Source organism: Aquarana catesbeiana, linkage group LG01 (assembly GCF_042186555.1).
Source record: "Aquarana catesbeiana isolate 2022-GZ linkage group LG01, ASM4218655v1, whole genome shotgun sequence".
Classification (NCBI taxonomy): Eukaryota; Metazoa; Chordata; class Amphibia; order Anura; family Ranidae; genus Aquarana; species Aquarana catesbeiana.
In genome coordinates this window covers 620,489,537-620,509,323 of record NC_133324.1, presented here as the reverse complement: position 1 = coordinate 620,509,323, position 19,787 = coordinate 620,489,537, and positions in this window count along the sequence as shown.

The following is a 19,787-nucleotide window of genomic DNA, read 5'->3' as shown; positions in this document are numbered from 1 at the left end:
AAAACTTTCTTTCAGCTACGTTTGGACTTTGACCTACCAAGATCGTACTTATTTTATTACTACCAGCTCAGACATGCTATCCATGCCCAATTTGGCTCCCTAGATGATCCCACTGACCTGTCCCCGTTGGAAAAAATGCTCAGACAGCAAGTTCCCACTAAACTAGTCTCCACCTACTATGCAGCCCTAATGACTGACTTTAACCCTAGGTTTCATAAAGCTCAAGTAAAATGGACCTCGATGGACATTTCCATGGTAGACAAGGACTGGTCAGAATTTAGTGACATGTATAAAACTTCTGTTATTGCTTCCCGAGACCGCATCATACAGGTAAAGATTTTTTCATCAGACTCACCTTACTCCGGCTAGGCTGCATTAGATGGGTCTCTTGCCCTCGGCTGTCTGTTTCCGCGGCTGTGGCCAGGAGGCTGACTTCCTACATTGCTTCTGGTCGTGCACAATAGTCCGGGACTTCTGGGAGGAAGTGGGTGCTTTCATCTCATCAGCGTTAGGCTTCCCTAACATAATTCACCCCAAGAATTGCCTGTTAGGCGTTTTTGGTGACTTACTCATATTGTCCCATGCTAAGAGACTGCTCCACATACTTTATTTCTATGTTAAAAAGACTATCTTACTGTCCTGGAAGGGTGCACAGACCTCTCTGAAATCCCTCTGGTTAAAACTTTTTAATGATTCTATCCCCTTATATAAACTGACTTTCGAACTCCGGAAACGGAGCAAAACCTTTCACTAAATTTGGGGTAAATGGTTGGCTAGTCTGTTAACCCCCTCTCAACACTGATTTTACTACCCTTGATTGACCACTGATGGGCCATGCCCCAGTGATCTCTAATATTTGGTCCTCCACTACTGCTATGCCCTGATAGTATACCTGTACCCCTTACTATTGTATCTATTTTATGCCTTTGCATTGATTTCTGTCTATTTTTCTATGCTTGAACATGTTGCATATCGGTTCTTACCTCTGTATGACCAGATTGCCTGGTGCTATTGTTGTTTTTTTTTTTTTTTTCTTTGTTTGTGTCTGTATTTTTTTATATGTTTGTTGGTTTGTCTTAAACCTAATAAAAATATCTTTTTTTTAAAAAAGGCATTCATTTGAGAAACATCCTTAGACAAACCTGAATCTCTGTTAAAAACTAGTCTGATTGCTATTCTATCAGTCTTATATAAAAATTGTATATTTTATATCAAACGCAACAAATTCCGCCCTTGATTTTTCTCTCAGACTACACACACACACACACAAAAAATGTGTTCATTACTAAGAACTCATTCTACACATTATTTTCCTTGAATGCAACCCCCTCCCATATTTCTGTTACTGAGAAGGTGTTTCAGTCTTTGGCTTAAAGTTCATTAGAAAGTCCATTCTAAAGTTCTTTAGAAACAAGTCCAGGCTTGTAATACATCAAAGGCGTTGCTCTCCACAGCTCTTGCGGTCTTCCATCTTTCTGTCCATCATGTAACCACTTTTCTCTGGTCTTCCTATGGATCAAATAGGAGACAGCCTGTGGAGTGGAAAACAAAGCGGATTATCTGTTCCTTCTAATAATACATAAACAGTAGACCCCGGCCCTTCAGCTACAATCTCTCCTCTAACTAGCTTCTTGCATGGATCTCTGACCAACACTTTGCCACCTGCCTGTATCCACTTCTGACCCTCCCAAAAACCATGAATAGGGGGGATAGGAAATATACTAATATTTCCCAGAAGATCACTGCTGTTTATTTTGGAAAGTTTGAGGTTATACAACCTCGCTTTCTATTCTTGCTGAGAAGTATCCACTAACCATTCAGAGTCCCAGCCACTATCCTGAAGCTTATCTGCCAATGCAAATATAACTTCAAACCTTTCTGCCAGATTCCCTCTCATTCCTAGATAGGCTTCAGCTTCAGACATGGTTTCTATGTCATGGGAAGCAGTAACATGGTACCTGTTAAGCCCTGTTCTTTCAGGACCCTTATGTAAATACTGAACTCTGCACTCAAGCTGTGGAACCTGCACCTCAGCCCCAACCATCCTCTCATATGGTGTGCTCTTGGCTATTGGCCTAGAATTTAACAACATGACTGCCTGTGTGTGTCCCCGATCCCACCCCCTTAGTGTATGTGTGGGTGTAAGTTTGCGTATCTGGTCCTTCAATAGCCTGTTGTATCTTTCAATTAAACCAGCTGCTTGTGTATGGTATCGGATGTGGCACAATCAGTACACTCCAGAATCATTGGCCCACTGCTGTACTGTTGATCCGGTGAAGTGTGAGCCATTATCACTTTGAACTTGTTTGGGACAACCATAAGCAATGACAAGTTTCTGGAGCAGTTGAAACGTTGCGGCTTGATCTGCACCTTTGCAAGGATGAACAAGCAAAAGTCCTGAATATGTATCCACTACAGTAAAACAATATCTCAGTCCATTGTTTCCCCTGGGGCAGGGGACCGATGAAGTAAATCTGCCAAATCTCAGCAGCCCTCTCACCCCTTTTAATTGACCCCCCTGGAGTACTTTTGCAATGGTCTTTGTCGCACTTCTCCACACACTGTACAATTCCCTATTACAGTCTTTATCATGTCCATGGATATAGGCAATCCTCTCTGCTGTGCCTAGTCATATGTTGCTTTCTGCCCCAAATATCCAGATTGCTTGTGGGCCCAGTTGGCCAAGTTCATCAAGACAGGATCAATTGGCAAAACTGCCTTCACTTTGGCGATTTCATCTGCAACTCTGTTATAGTTCTCAAAGTCTGGGACTAGGGGCACATGTGCATCAACATGCCCTAATTTTTATGGTGCGGAAGTGAGCTTCCTTCTAGATATAGTCCCAGACTTCCTTGCCTCCCCACACCATCTTTCCATGAATCATTTATTCATTGGACTTCCACGTGAGCATCCAAGTTGTCAGTCCTTAAAAAAACGCGCAGCTGTCAGTGTAGATAGTGAAATGGGAAGAAGGATCCTCCTGAAGAGTCATCACTACAGCTTTCAACTCTGCATACTGGCTGGACCCCCCAATTCTGGTCTCCTCCAGGACTGTGTCTGTACTTGGGTTGTAGGCTGCTGCTGTCCATTTACACCCAGACGAGGCGACTATGGCTGAACCATCAGTGAACCACGCTGACTCCTTCCTTTCTTCTGACAGAGACTCAAAGGGTGGAGCCTCATGAATGGGGGATGACTGCAGCACAGGAATTTCTTCTTCTGGCTGGGTGCTGGTAAAAGTAACAAGCCCTGCCAACTGTTTTGAAATGTCTCTAACATCCCCAGCTGCAATACCCCCTCTTTCTTGAAGGTACCACTTCCATTTCATCAGTGTATGGCTGTCTGGTTCTGTCACCCATCCTGCTATTGGCAATGCAGTATGGATGGTGACTGTGTCTTTTCTTGTAATGGTCTCTACTTGTTGAAGTGCTGTGTAGGCCCCAAACAGGTACTTCTCTAGGGGCTTGTATCTCTTCTGTGCCCCTGTCAGTTGTTTGGACCAAAATCCAATGAGTATTGCTTTCAGTCCTTTCTTTTCATTTGGCTGTCACAGACTCCAAGATATGGTACCATCCTGCTCCACTACATCCAGCTGAAATGGTACTTGTCTTAAGGGTCCCAATCCCTGATGCTGCAAAATGGCTTCTTTAGTAGCAAGGAATGCGGTCCGCTGCTCTGAACTCCATGAGAACTCAGTCTTTTTTTCTGGTAACATTGTATATAGGTCTCAGAATCAGTCCAAGATGTGGGATGAATGATCTCCAGAATCCCACAACTCCAATGAACTTCTGTGCCTCCTTTTTGGTAGTAGGGGGCAACAGCGCCTGGATAGTTTGCACAACTGTCTCTGGAATTTTCCACTGTGGCCCAGTCCACATCATTCCTAGGAATTTCTCCTCTGTGGCAGGTAGTTGGCCTTTGTCTCTGTTGATAGAACACCCTCTGTTCTCCATGTGCTGTATCAGCAGGTGCAGTGCTTCAGTTACATCTTCTTATGTCCCAGAGATCATGATGTCATCAATGTAGTGAAACACAGCGACTTTCAAATTCAGGGTACTTAAATCTCGGGCAATCAGTCCATGACAAATTATTAGAGAATGAACATAGTCTTCAGGAAGCACAGTGGAAGTGTACTGGCAGCCGTCCCACACCATAGCAAACTGGTCTTGACACTCTGGGTCTATCAAAATTGAAAAGAAAGCATTAGCCAGGTCTATCACAGCATGATATTCTCCTGCCTCTTTAGCAATTTTCTCAACAATTGAGATCATATCAGGTATAGCTGACTTCAATGGAGGAGCCACTTTGTTTAGACCTCTGTAATCCATAGTCATTCTATATGTCCCATCAGGTTTCTTTACTAGGAACACCGGAGATGAGAAAGGACTTACAACAGGTCTAAGGATCCCTACTCTCAACAGTTCTTGAATAGTCTCCCCAATTTCTTTGTGGCCTCCAGGAAGTCTGTACAGCTTGAGACAGGCTGGCTTCTCTGGTGGAGGAATGTAAACAGGGGTCCGTTTCGCATGACCTCTGACCACAGCCTTCACCGCCCTAACCAAATACGCTTTATCAGGATACCAGAATGTGAATGTACCCCTTTCAGTCTGAACTGACTGACCTTGAAGTACATCCACCACAAGAATATTTTCGGGTAACTCTGATACCAAAACATTTGTCCAACATCCTGGTCGCTTGCCAAAAGCCAATTTGACACGTGTCATAACTGCTGGTGTGGTTTGTCCTCCCAAACCTTCTACATAAATAAATTTTCCTTTGTGATGGGAAGGATTTCCTTGCAAAAGTGTAACTTCAGCTCCAGTATCAATAAAAGCCACATGTGTAGGAGATGACTTCCCCCACCATACAGTGACAGGTATATATGGGCATCGGCAGTGCTAGGACAAGGCCATTTGGTGCCCAGCGCGAAGATGGCAAACTGCGCCCCCCCCCCGTTTTTAAGAAAGAATCAATGTCATTTCAAAACAAGAATATACTTAAAACAATACAAATTCAATTAGGTTTAATGCAATAGAAACAGAGTTCACGCACACATTTTAATTATATTTATTGGAGGCACTTTGAAATAATAATGGAAAAATTGTCGCTATTTTTTGTTTATAGCGTAAAAAATAAAAACCGCAGAGGTGATCAAATACCACCAAAATAAAGCTCTATTTGTGGGAAAAAAGGACATAAATTGTATTTGGGTACAGCGTCGCATGACCCCGCAATTGTCAGTTAAAGCAGCGCGGCGCGGTATTGCAAAAAATAGCCTGATCATTAAAGGGGTAAAATCTTCTGGAGCTGAAGAGGTTAACACAAGTGGTAAATCCCCCCCCCCCAGTATAATCCCACCCTCACCATGTAAATCCCCCTAGTGTACTCCCTGCAGTGTAATCCCCCCCCATATAAATCCCCCAATGTAATCCCTTGCAGTGTATTCTTCCCTGCAGTAGGAGGTGAATTAGTGGAGCCAAGTGCCTTGTTCCGGCACTGGGCTCTGGGACTCCAGTGGTAATGGGGACCCAGAGCAGTGTTCAAGTGCCCAAATGGTTAGTCCACCCCTGCCCCCAGCCTGTCCTGAGCACCCCCCCCTCGCTCTAATCTCATCTAATGACTGATCCCATTAAACTCATCATCAGAGTAGGTAGGTATGTCTGTAGGCTTTACCTGCCTTGGGTCACTACAGCAGCTTCTGCACCATGGTGCCCAGGTCCTCAGTCTTGACAGCCTGGAGCAGCTCCTGGTTCTTCTTCATCCTGGGTACTAGAGAAGAAGGCAGATCCTGGCAGAGCCTGATTGGTCCTGACACCCCCAGCATCCTTCCCTGGAGAGGAGGAGGAGGACTTGGAGATTGATGGGACCCCGGGTCAGATGCGCTGCTGGGGCGGGAGAGCACACTCAGGAACACTCGGGAGCCAACCCAGGGAGAGAGGGGCAGAGCTGAGGTGCCGGGGGAGGAGCCATTAATACCTGGGCGCGAGCTCCATACTCAGGTGCCGAGCTGGGGAGGGAGGGGCAAAGCTGAGGCGCAGGGGTGAGCCGGAGGAGGAGTCAGGAATACCCGGGAGCGAGCTCCATTCTCTGAGCCGGACCGGGGAGGGGCGGAGCCAAGGTGCCCGGGTGAGCTGAGGGAGGAGCAAGGAATACTTGGGGGCGAGCTACAGAATCGGAGCTGGACGGGAAGGGAGGGGCGGAGGTGGCGGAGTAACCCCTGGGGAGGAGCGAAATGACATCAAGCAGCCAGGAGGGGAAGGGAGAAGGATCATAACCGCCCATTGGTGTCCTGATCCCACCTCCCTTCCTTGAGTGCTCTGATTAGCTGCACTGACTCTGAGCTGCATCCTGGCCGGGGCGGTGCCACTGCACACTCTGCACAGATGTTTATTATGGTCAGTCCGATCTGCTCGGGAGATGTCATCTGGCGGAGAATAGAGAAGCCAGCGGCCATGGCTGTGACCTAGGCGGCAGTGCCTCGTTTGCCTAGCGGTCGCGCCGGCCCTGAGGACACTTCACTGCACCCCCCCACACCCAATTACCTGTCTTTTATTGTGTGAAAGACAGAAGTGCCATCTAAGTGCAGCAACGGGCAAAGAGTTTATTAAGAAAATGTTATAGCAACTGACATGTTAAAACTACATACTGTATCTGTAATATGTGATGAAAAACCATGGCTGCTTGCAGTGCTCACAGAGTTGGAGGAAATGTAGGAAGTTCTGGGACCCCTGTAAGCCAGCTTGGAGCGCGCACATGGATATAGGGCAGAAATTATGTCAGCTTGAGGGAAGACTGCCTATACATGCCTATGCATCTTCTCCAGCCCTGTCAGCACCACAAGCAGCCAAAGTGACAGTAAACTCTGTAAAGTGTAGAATACTGCCCTTATGTCCCAATGTGAAAAAAAAAACAGCCAGCAACACAAAGGACAAACAGATTTGTGTGTGAAAACTTACAAAGATGTGAAGCGCTAATATAATGAAGATAGGATATATGGGAATATATGGGAAAAAAGTACCCTTGATGATCCTATCCTATCCTATTATTGCACTAATGTTAAGTCAAATGACAAAACAAAAAATCTAAAAAAACATATTATATGGACTATGTGGACTCTATAATATGTCCAAATATATATAAATCAATAAGGTGTAAAGAGACCTCCACTGTTTGGTGCCCTGAACAATCCTATGGTAAATGTCTCACACATAATAGTGAACAATATAACAAGAACAAACACACATAAACCATAATGTGATTTAACACAATACCTAGTGCACTAAAATATAATCAACACATATTGTAAAAATGTCATGTGTCAAATTTCTCACTATACAATGTTTGAGGAAAGCTGTAAAGAAGTCTGAGCTGATGTAACAAAAGGATCCCAAGGATAATAATCCAATCAAAATGTTTGGCTGTCCCAGCAATCGCAGAAAGGAGTCACCACTGTGAAGGGGTATCCACCACCAACAAGAATTAAGGAGGCTTACCAGAGCTTATGTACCCAATCGGCATATGCCTAATGGGTCAAATAGGAAGAAATAAATATACAGATGAAGGGATGTTTTCGTAGCCATTCTCCGTGGGACACTCCTTGTAGTGACTCAGCTCCTCCACCAGCTCCACCACTTTTTTAGGGGCGACTATAGAAGGCCACCAGCTCCACAAACAAACTCAAATATTTCTTCTTGATAACTCTTAAAAGATATTTCATCCAAAAAGAGAAACAGAACACCTACACATAGTATAAAACCGTTTGGTTAAGAAGATTTATTAAAAGTCAAAACACTTACATTCAGCAGATAAAAAAGTGCTTATCATATTATCTCTTGGCAAACAGTATGGAGAACACAATGGCTTGGACAGGACTCAACCCAACGCATTTTGTCTACTTAGACATCATCTGGGGTGTTCTGACTTTTAATAAATCTTAACCATACGGTTTTACACTATGTGAAGGTGTTCTGTTTCTCTTTTCGGATGAAATATCTTTTGAGAGTTATCAAGAAGAAATTGTTTGAGTTTGTTTATGGAGCTGGTCACCCCTAAAAAAGTGGTGGAGCTGAGGGTTCCCTAGAGTTGCTACAAGGAGTGTTCCACAGAGAATGGCTGTGAAAACATCCCTTAATCGGTGTATATTCACCTCTGCCTGTTTGACCTATATGCTGATTGGGTCCATAAGCTCTGGTAAGCCTCCTTAATTCTTGTTGGTGGTAGATACCCCGCACGGTGGTGACTCCTTTCTGCTATTGCTGGGACAGCCAAACATTTCTATTGCATTATTATCCTTGAAATCCTTTTGTTACACCACCTCGGACTTCTTTACAGCTTTCCTCAAACATTGTATAGTGACAAATTTGATATGCCATTGACACATTACATTTTTACAATATGTGTTGATTATATTTTAGTGCACTAGGTATTGTGTTAAATCACATTATGTTTCATGTGTGCTTGTTTTTGTTATCTTGTTAACTATTATGTGTGAGAAATTTACAATAGGATTGTTATAGGCACCAAACAGTGGAGGTCTGTTTACATCCTATTGATTTATATATATTTGGACATATTATAGAGTCTACATAGTCCATATAATATGTTTTTTAACTTATTTGTTTTGTCATTTCATTTGATTTAACATTAGTGCACAAGATGTTTTTGTGACTTATAATAGGCTCTTTGAGGGTGCTTTTTTGATAGGGTTCCCATATATCCTGTCTTCATTATTTTAGCTCTGCACATCTTTACAAGACAGTAAACTCTGGTTTAACCACTTCAGCCCCGGAAGGATTTACCCCCTCAATGACCAGGCCATTTTTTGGGATACTGCACTGCGTTACTTTAACTGACAATTGTGTGGGTGTGTGACGCTGTACCCAAATAAAATTGATGTACTTTTTTCCCCACAAATAGAGCATATATTGATTGGTTTGCGCAAAAGTTATAACATGTACAAACTACAGGATAGATTTATAGACTTTAAATTTTTTTTTTTTTTTTTTTTACTAGTAATGGCGGTAATCAGCGATTTTTAGCAGGACTGCGACATTGCGGTGGACAAATCTGACCCTAAGTGACACTTTTTGGGGACCAGTGATACCAATACAGTGGTAAAAAAATTCACTGATTACTGTATAAATGACTTTGGCAGGGAGGGGTTAACATCAGGGGTGATCAAAGGGTTAAATGTGTTCTGCTTTCTTACTGTGTGGGGGAAGTGCTGACAGGAACAACACAGAGATCGCTGTTCCTAATCACTAGGAACAGCAGATCTCCATGTTGTCCCCTGTCAGAATGAGGATCTGCCTTGTTTACATAGGCAGATCCCCGTTCTGCCTCTCTGAAGTGATCGCGGGTGGTCGTCAGACATCAGGTTCGCCGGGCACACGCATTGGCTCCTCCGTGCAGCAGGCGCACGCCCACACTATCTATTGCATGAAACGACGTACAGGTATATGTTGCAGTATATATGTGGTGGGTCTTTAAGTGATTAAAAAATATATTGTATTGAAGTATGTATTCTTAACTCAAAAAAGTTCTTTTGCTGCTGTGATCTGACTACCTGTTAAAGAGTAGCTACATTCATTCTCCATGACCCCACTGTATGTAGGCATGTATCCTCTCTTGCTCACTCTCAGAATAGACTAGGTACTATGGGATGTGTAGTGTATATGCTCCCTTTACGATTGTAAGCTCTAATGAGCAGGGCCCTCTGATTCCTCCTGTATTTAATTGTATTTTAACTGTACTGTCTGCCCATGTTCTAAAGTACTATGCTGCTGGCGCTATATACTGTAAATCCTAAATAATAATATAGAGCATTGCACATGACCATAACAAATGTGCACTTCTCATTCTAAAGAAGAAGGAAAAGGAGAGGTTCAGGAGCTCACAGAGGACATTACAGGGATGCAGAAAAACACAGTTAAAAAATGATTTAACGAAAAATACTGTAGATTACAGAGCCATTAAAGTGATGAAATTAAAGGTAAATTTTTTTTTTTTAAATAACAAACGTCATACTTACCTGCTCTGTGTAATGGGTCCCCCACCAGCACTCCTGGCTACTCATCTTCTTCGAGTGCTTGCGGCTTGCTATGAAGGCACTCATGCGTGCTCGCTCCTGAGTGCTGATGTGTGTGTCCATAAGACACACAGAACAGGGCTTGGACTGCCCCTGCTCCCTCCTTACTTACTGTGATTGACAGGAGCGTCTGTCGTGCACATCACTCGATCAGGCTCGGGTAAGTATTGGGGGAGCTGCATATTGAAGGTTTTTTACCTTAAAACAAACCTTTTCGAACCACTTTAAGTAGCAGATGTGTGTGGATTATGTGTGGAGAAAAAGAATATTGTTTAGTGTCACTTTAATGTAAAGACAGGATGGAGAGGGGAGGTGTACAGGAAAGGAATAGAGGAAAAGAGGAATAGCAGCTGAATGACAGCATCTCCACCATCTATTCACAAAACGCAATGCATTGTGTGAGAATAGTAATACACGCAGTATGAATGGTGGAGAGAACAGAAGGGGACTGGCGAGCTGGTTGTTGCTGCAGCACCCACACTCGTGAGCTCATCCAGGAATGTGTGCGATAGGAATATGATGTATTACCTGGGGACTGGCGAGCGGAGCAACGTTTCTCTGCAGCATTGATGGCAGTTGACTATCACAGCACTGGAGGACAGCCTCTCTGGACAGCCTCCTGGAGCTACGAAGGGGGCACTGGAGGGATTTTCTTACCAGAAACAGCTGCCTGCAGGTAATGGGATACACACCATTACACATGTGTTTGGTGCTGTGTTCCCCAAAAGTGTGCTAAACTTATGCTTTAATAAAAAAAGCATTCCCACAATTAGATAAACTTCTCACTGTGATCTGCTGCTCCTTATCATCACTTCAGTCATTCCCCTTAAGTCAGCTGTAAGAAGAAGGGTAGGGCTCTCAAATTCAATCACTGGAGTGTTTACGTTTGAGATTGTTGTGATCAGTCATCACAGTGATCATAATGCAAGGCATTTGCTTTGGCTCTGTACATTTTGTCTGTGATCTAAGCTATCTATAGCCTGGTACACAATATCTGTTTTTTTTTTTCATTCAACCCAGTGGGCTGAATGAAAAAAAAAACTGACAGATGAGGAGGAGATTGTGTACTAACTATTCGATGTTGGTGCAGTGATCTACCCCGCTAACACACCGGTTAGTGCTCTCAGCCGTTGGCTGAGAAAGCTGATCGGATTCCGATCAGCAGAGCTTTTTCGGGCATGCTCCCTCGACAGAAGCCAGACTAGCTGCCGTAGACACGATCCGCTATTCGGCCCCTTTTAAAATGTATGGCAGTAGTGAAGTGTTTAACCACTTGAGCCCCGGACCATTATGCTGCCTAAGGACCAGAGGTCTTTTTCCAATTTGGCACTGCGTTGCTTTAACTGCTAATTGCGCGGTCATGCAATGCTGTACCCAAACGAAATTTGCGTCCTTTTCTTCCCACAAATAGAGCTTTCTTTTGATGGTATTTGATCACCTCTGCGGTTTTTATTTTTTGCGCTATAAACGGAAAAAGACCGAAAATTTTGAAAAAAAATGATATTTTCTACTTTTTGTTATAAAAAAAATCCAATAAACTCAATTTTAGTCATACATTTAGGCCAAAATGTATTCGGCCACATGTCTTTGGTAAAAAAAATGTCAATAAGCGTATATTTATTGGTTTGCGCAAAAGTTATAGCGTCTACAAACTAGGGTACATTTTCTGGAATTTACACAGCTTTTAGTTTATGACTGCCTATGTCATTTCTTGAGGTGCTAAAATGGCAGGGCAGTACAAAACCCCCCCAAATGACCCCATTTTGGAAAGTAGACACCCCAAGGAAATTGCTGAGAGGCATGTTGAACCCATTGAATATTTATTTTTTTTGTCCCAAGTGATTGAAAAATGACAAAAAAAAAAAAAAATATTTACAAAAAGTCGTCACTAAATGATATATTGCTCACACAGGCCATGGGCCTATGTGGAATTGCACCCCAAAATACATTTAGCTGCTTCTCCTGAGTATGGGGATACCACATGTGTGGGACTTTTTGGGAGCCTAGCCGCGTACGGGGCCCCGAAAACCAATCACCGCCTTCAGGATTTCTAAGGGTGTAAATTTTTGCTTTCACTCTTCACTGCCTATCACAGTTTCGGAGGCCATGGAATGCCCAGGTGGCACAAAACCCCCCAAAATGACCCCATTTTGGAAAGTAGACACCCCAAGCTATTTGCTGAGAGGCATATTGAGTCCATGGAATATTTTATATTTTGACACAAGTTGCGGGAAAGTGACACTTTTTTTTTTTTTTTTTTCATAAAGTTGTCACTAAATGATATATTGCTCACACAGGCCATGGGCATATGTGGAATTGCACCCCAAAATACATTTAGCTGCTTCTCCTGAGTACGGGGATACCACATGTGTGGGACTTTTTGGGAGCCTAGCCGCGTACGGGGCCCCGAAAACCAATCACCGCCTTCAGGATTTCTAAGGGTGTAAATTTTTGCTTTCACTCTTCACTGCCTATCACAGTTTCGGAGGCCATGGAATGCCCAGGTGGCACAAAACCCCCCAAAATGACCCCATTTTGGAAAGTAGACACCCCAAGCTATTTGCTGAGAGGCATATTGAGTCCATGGAATATTTTATATTTTGACACAAGTTGCGGGAAAGTGACACTTTTTTTTTTTTTTTTCATAAAGTTGTCACTAAATGATATATTGCTCACACAGGCCATGGGCATATGTGGAATTGCACCCCAAAATACATTTAGCTGCTTCTCCTGAGTACGGGGATACCACATGTGTGGGACTTTTTGGGAGCCTAGCCGCGTACTGGACCCCGAAAACCAATCACTGCCTTCAGGATTTCTAAGGGTGAAAATTTTTGATTTCACTCTTTACTGCCTATCACAGTTTCGGAGGCCATGGAATGCCCAGGTGGCACAAAACCCCCCCAAATGACCCCATTTTGGAAAGTAGACACCCCAAGCTATTTGCTGAAAGGCATGGTGAGTATTTTGCAGCTCTCATTTGTTTTTGAAAATGAAGAAAGACAAGAAAAAACATTTTTTTTTTTCTTTTTTCAATTTTCAAAACTTTGTGACAAAAAGTGAGGTCTGCAAAATACTCACTATACCTCTCAGCAAATAGCTTGGGGTGTCTACTTTCCAAAATGGGGTCATTTGGGGGGGTTTTGTGCCACCTGGGCATTCCATGGCCTCCGAAACTGTGATAGGCAGTGAAGAGTGAAATCAAAAATTCACGCCCTTAGAAAGCCTGAAGGCGGTGCTTGGTTTTCGGGGTCCCGTACGCGGCTAGGCTCCCAAAAAGTCTCACACATGTGGTATCCCTGTACTCAGGAGAAGCAGCAGAATGTATTTTGGGGTGTAATTTCACATATTTCCATGGCATGTTTGAGCAATATATCATTTAGTGACAACTTTGTGCAAAAAAAAAAAAAAAAAAAAAAAAATTTGTCTCTTTCCCGCAACTTGTGTCGCAATATAAAATATTCCATGGACTCGACATGCCTCTCAGCAAATAGCTTGGGGTGTCTACTTTCCAAAATGGGGTCATTTGGGGGGGTTTTGAACTGTCCTGGCATTTTATGCACAACATTTAGAAGCTTATGTCACACATCACCCACTCTTCTAACCACTTGAAGACAAAGCCCTTTCTGACACTTATTGTTTACATGAAAAAGTTTTTTTTTTTTTGCAAAAAAATTACTTTGAACCCCCAAACATTATATATTTTTTTAAAGCAAATGCCCTACAGATTAAAATGGTGGGTGTTTCATTTTTTTTTTTCACACAGTAATTGCGCAGCGATTTTTCAAACGCATTTTTTGGGGAAAAAACACACTTTTTTTAATTTTAATGCACTAAAACACGCTATATTGCCCAAATGTTTGATGAAATAAAAAAGATGATCTTAGGCCGAGTACATGGATACCAAACATGACATGCTTTAAAATTGCGCACAAACGTGCAGTGGCAACAAAATAAATACATGTTTAAAAGCCTTCAAAAGCCTTTACAGGTTACCACTTTAGATCTACAGAGGAGGTCTACTGGAAAAATTACTGCACTCAATCTGGCCTTCGCGGTGATACCTCACATGCATGGTGCAATTGCTGTTTATGTTTGACGACAGACCGCCGCTTGCGTTCGCCTTAGCGCGAGAGCAGGGGGCGACAGGGGTGTTTTTTTTTTGTTTTTTTTTTCTTTATTATTTTTTTGCTTTTTTAATCTTACTTTTAAACTGTTCCTTTCATATTTTTTTTTTTAATCATTTTTATTGTTATCTCGGGGAATGTAAATATCCCCTATGATAGCAATAGGTAGTGACAGGTACTCTTTTTTGAAAAAATTGTGGTCTATTAGACCCTAGATCTCTCCTCTGCCCTCAAAGCATCTGACCACACCAAGATCGGTGTGATAAAATGCTTCCCCAATTTCCCAATGGCGCTATTTACATCCGGCGAAATCTAAGTCATGAAATACTCGTAGCTTCCGGTTTCTTAGGCCATAGAGATGTTTGGAGCCACTCTGGTCTCTGATCAGCTCTATGGTCAGCTGGCTGAATCACCGGCTGCATTCTCAGGTTCCCTGTTGAGACAGGAGAGCCAGAGAAAAACACGGAAGACGGTGGGGGGGGGGGGGCATTCCCTCCCACGGCTTGTAAAAGCAGTCTAGAGGCTAATTAGCCGCTAGGATTGCTTTTACATGAAAGCCGACCGCTGGCTGAAAAGAATGATACCAAGATGATACCTAAACCTGCAGGCATCATTCTGGTATAACCACTCAAAGTCGTGAATGGCGTACCTGAAGACAAAAAATTGGTTAACAATGGTTAACAATAAAGCACAGTAAAGTGTAAATAATTACACACCTGAAAAACAAACATGATAAAACATAATAACAATAACAATAACAATAACAATAAAACATTGCAGAATAGAATACAGTAAAAAAGAGCAGAACAATAGAGAGAGAGAATAGAGAGAGAGAGAACAATAAAACAACAACTATTTTTTTTTATTTCATATTTTTTTTTTTTTTTACACTTTTTTTGTAACTAACTTTTATAACTGTAACCGGTTCCAGGTTCGGGTCTCTCAAAATGCGATGGCATCTTGGGAGACCCTGTGAAAGTGTGCCTAGTCTGTGCAATGCTGTACCCTACGCTAATACTCAACTAGTGAATGGTAGCGTTCAAAACATTCACCAATGCAAGACCAGGATTGTCAGGACAGGAGGGACAATAATAGCGGGTGTCACGCCTATATCCGCGCTTGCTGCAGACACGACATCTTTTTGGGGGGTTCGTTGGGTAGGGGTACTCGGGAGGACATAAAAATGCCTCTCATGCAGCCGACTGCATTTGGTTGGGGATGTGAATGGGGGAAGTACGGGCGCTGCAGAAGCGGTGGGTTCCCAATTAGGATTGGCGAATGCAGCAGGAAGGGCACTATGGGCACGATGGGCCTGTGTTTGTCTTTTTGGTGGCAGCGGGACACTACTTGTGCTTGCCACCTCACCAGCTTGAACTGCACTTATGGGACTCGCCACGTCACCAAGTGTTACTGCAGTGCTGGTTTGACTACGACCGGGGTGTACTAGGCCACTGGCGCTTGCCAGTTCACCAAAACGCTACCAAAAAACGTTAGCGATCGCAGGGATCAGGCCTGACTCTGCGAACGCTGCAGTTATGCGTTTAGTGTTTTGTAAGTGTCAGTGATCGATCGATACTGCACTTGGGTGGGCTGTGCCGGGCCGGGCGGAGGGGCAAAACGCAGGTGCTAGCAGGTATCTGGGCTGATCCCGCTAACACTGCGTTTTTGGGAACCCTAAACTGCTGGTGACGCTAGTATAGATCTGATCGGATCAGATATTGATGCGATCAGATACTATACCACTAAGGGAGGTGTACGGTGCGTGCGTGGGTGTTAGCGGTACTGGCGCTAATCTGACGCTGCCTGGGGCTGGTGCTTGCCAGTTCACCAAAACGCTACAAAAAAAACTGTTAGCGATCGCAGGGATCAGGCCTGACTCTGCGAACGCTGCAGTTATGCGTTTAGTGTTTTGTAAGTGTCAGTGATCGATCGATACTGCACTTGGGTGGGCTGGGCCGGGCGGAGGGGCAAAACGCAGGTGCTAGCAGGTATCTGGGCTGATTCCGCTAACACTGCGTTTTTGGGAACCCTAAACTGCTGGGGACGCTAGTATAGATCTGATCGGATCAGATATTGATGCGATCAGATACTATACCACTAAGGGAGGTGTACGCTGCGTGCATGGGTGTTAGCGGTACTGGCGCTAACCTGACGCCTGGGGCTGGTGCTTGCCAGTTCACCAAAATGCTACCAAAAAAACTGTTAGCGATCGCAGGGATCAGGCCTGACTCTGCGAACGCTGCAGTTATGCGTTTAGTGTTTTGTAAGTGACAGTGATCGATCGATACTGCACTTGGGTGGGCTGGGCGGAGGCACAAAACGCAGGTGCTAGCAGGTATCTGGGCTGATCCCGCTAACACTGCGTTTTTGGGAACCCTAAACTGCTGGGGACGCTAGTATAGATCTGATCGGATCAGATATTGATCCGATCAGATACTATACCACTAAGGGAGGCGTATGCTGCGTGCGTGGGTGTTAGCGGTACTGGCGCTAATCTGACGCTGCCTGGGGCGACGCATATCACCGCCGGGCGATCAGGGGGCTAAACCTTTATTCGGTAATAAACGGCGGGTGCCCTGACACTATAAAAAATAAACGAACTAACCAGCGTCACCCGTAACAGTTATACAGTGATCAGTGGTGAAAGGGTTAACTAGGGGGCAATCAAGGGGTTAAAACATTTATTAGGTAGTATATGGGGGTCCCTGACGCTATAAAACGCTGACGGCGAACCTAAATATTTACCTCACTAACTAGCATCACCAGCGACACTAATACAGCGATCAGAAAAATGATCGCTTAGTGACACTGGTGACAGGGGGTGATCAAGGGGTTAAAACTTTATTAGGGGGGGTTAGGGGGGTACCCTAGACCTAAAGGGGGGTAATACTCACTGTCCCAACACTGTAACTGTCACAAACTGACACTATGCAGTAATCAGAAAAAAAAAAAAAAAAAAAAAAAAAAAAAACTGCTGGTGTCAGTTTGTGACAGGGGGGGGGGTGATTGGGGGGGGATCGGGGGGCGATCGGGGGGGGGATCGGGGTGTTTTGTGTGCCTGGCATGTTCTACTGTGTGTGTGTGTGTTGTGCACTCACATAGATGTCTTCTCTCCTCGGGCCGGAACGGAAAATACCGACCCGAGGGGAGATGACATCACTTCCTTTGCTGCTGTTTAGCATACAGCAGCAAAGGAGTGTTCTCATTGGCCGGCGGCGATCGCGAGGGGGGGGCCACGAACGGATGGTCTCCCCCTCATCACGGATCGCCGCTGGACAAAAGACGACCGCCTCGGGCACCGGGGGGGGGTCCGATCGGACCCCCCACCCGCGGAAGGCAAATCACGTACATGTACGTGATTTTGCCTGTCCGTGCCACTTTGCCGACGTACATCGGCGTGAGGCGGTCGTCAAGTGGTTAAATGATATGCATGCCTGTTATTTTCTTTCAATATTTTTTATTAACCACTTCAGCCCCGGAAGGTTTTACCCCCTTAATGACCAGGGCACTTTTTGCAATTTGGCACTGCGCTGTTTTAACTGGAAATTGCGTAGTCATGCAATGCTGTACCCAAACGAAATTTGTATTTGGAAGAGAGGATAACTGGAAAAATGGACTTTAAAGGCACCACTGATAAAAAAAATATTACATTTTATTGAAACACACCACGTAGAATATAAAATCACAGGTTAAAAACAGCAATAGAAAAACACACAGTAGTGAAATATATGTCTCCAAAAACAGCCGCCTAAATTAGGGATGCCCAGCTGACAGCCCCAATAGTTGCATTACGGCTAGTTACAAGGTAATAATTACAGGAAGCTCGACATGTTTCGCGGGGAACCGCTTCTTCGGGAGCTTATATATAATTTCTAAATGGAAATGAAGAGACATTCATTAAACATATATGTAGCACTAACTCTCGGTGGAGCTGCTGGTTTAAGCGGGCTGTTACCTTCACTCTCGATACCTCTGTTTCACCGGCACCGGGTCTAGGGTTCCGTTGAGTTTACCTCTGGACGATATAAGCACCAACACTTGAGTACGTTTTCAATGCTTTATTGAACCAAGTAACAAAGGAAGTAGCAGAAAAGAGGCAGGAGGAAAACGGCAGGGAAGCTCAAATACCTTTCTTTAGGTTTCTTTAGAACATCCTTTAAAGTTGAATACTGTAATTGAATGCAATCCCCCTTTGTGGGACACGATCTTTGCTCGCCTGGATAGGCCTCTCTCATTTGCCTAGCAGCCAGTACGTAGCACGAACAAAAGTCTCTGCTACAGACTTGCTTGAAATAAACCCGTATGATCCTCTGCCACAGGATGTATTGGTTCACGGTGAATGTCAGACACAGTACTTGGACCTCTAAGCCAACCCGGCAGTACCATGTAATAAAACTACTTCAGGATACGTCCTCCAACTGGGCCCCTCTCCAGACCAGCAATCTGCATGATCCTTCCATGACGGGTCCTCCCCTAGGATCTTCTCAGTTGTCCAGCTTCTTCCCTCTGGATAGACAGCTCAGGACCATTCCTCGGCTGCTGTGGTAGGCTCCAGACAGGCTTCTGGGCCCACCCACGCGCCGCAGTGACGCGGGCCTCCGGAACGGAGGACCACGAGGTGGTACTCTAACACATACCTGTCGGCCAGGAGGGCCAGCAGGTGGTTGAAAATGAACCCCCAAACATGGCGTCTGTCCCATAAATACCCTCTCCCAGAATGCAACTCGGAGGACCACCTCCACCGAGTTGTCTCCAGGACAGAGGAGCACTCATCCGCTTCAACACGTTGCTTTTCCAACACCCGCCGATGGTGACAACGACACCCACCGGCACAATGCGGAACCACACGCAACGTCAGCCAAGCTGGAACAGAGGCAAATCTAACTTCCTATGACGAACAATTCACTAAATTTACCTATCAAATGGTAGATCTTAAATCTACCAGCGCTACATATATGTAAAGATAAAGTTCAACAGAACATGCATGAGATTACATACTCATCCACCGGTGTGACATACAAGCCTAACAAATATTGTGTCTATAAAGCAGCACCCCATACATGCACATGCAAGTGAGCTATGGATGAATGTGGGACATGCCATGTATCATAGGGTATATTAGGTTAGAAAAGCTTCATCATAAAACCTGTAATGCCTCTTTAGGGAAAAAGAAAGATAGTGAGAAAAAAGGGGGGTAGGACAGCTACTTCACCACTAGGGTTTTTTTTACACCCGCAGTAGTGATAGACAATATCACCTAATTGCATGCAGACTCACCTCTGACACTGTTATAGATGATCAAACCAAAACAGCTAAATTCTTCCACAGCATTGAAAATATAGTTGTCCAGAACTCTCTTATGTGGATAATCAATAGGGGCATAGATGGGACATGCCATATACACAGCCAAATTAAAAATTCAAACATCATCGAAGCAAGTAGAAAAATCTATAAAGCTATAGGTTGGATGGTAGGTATTAACAGGGCTCTCAGCTCCAAGCAGTATCTGAGATGCACATCAGTGCAGCATAGATAGTATCACAAATAAGATAAGATGTTTAAACATATAGAGC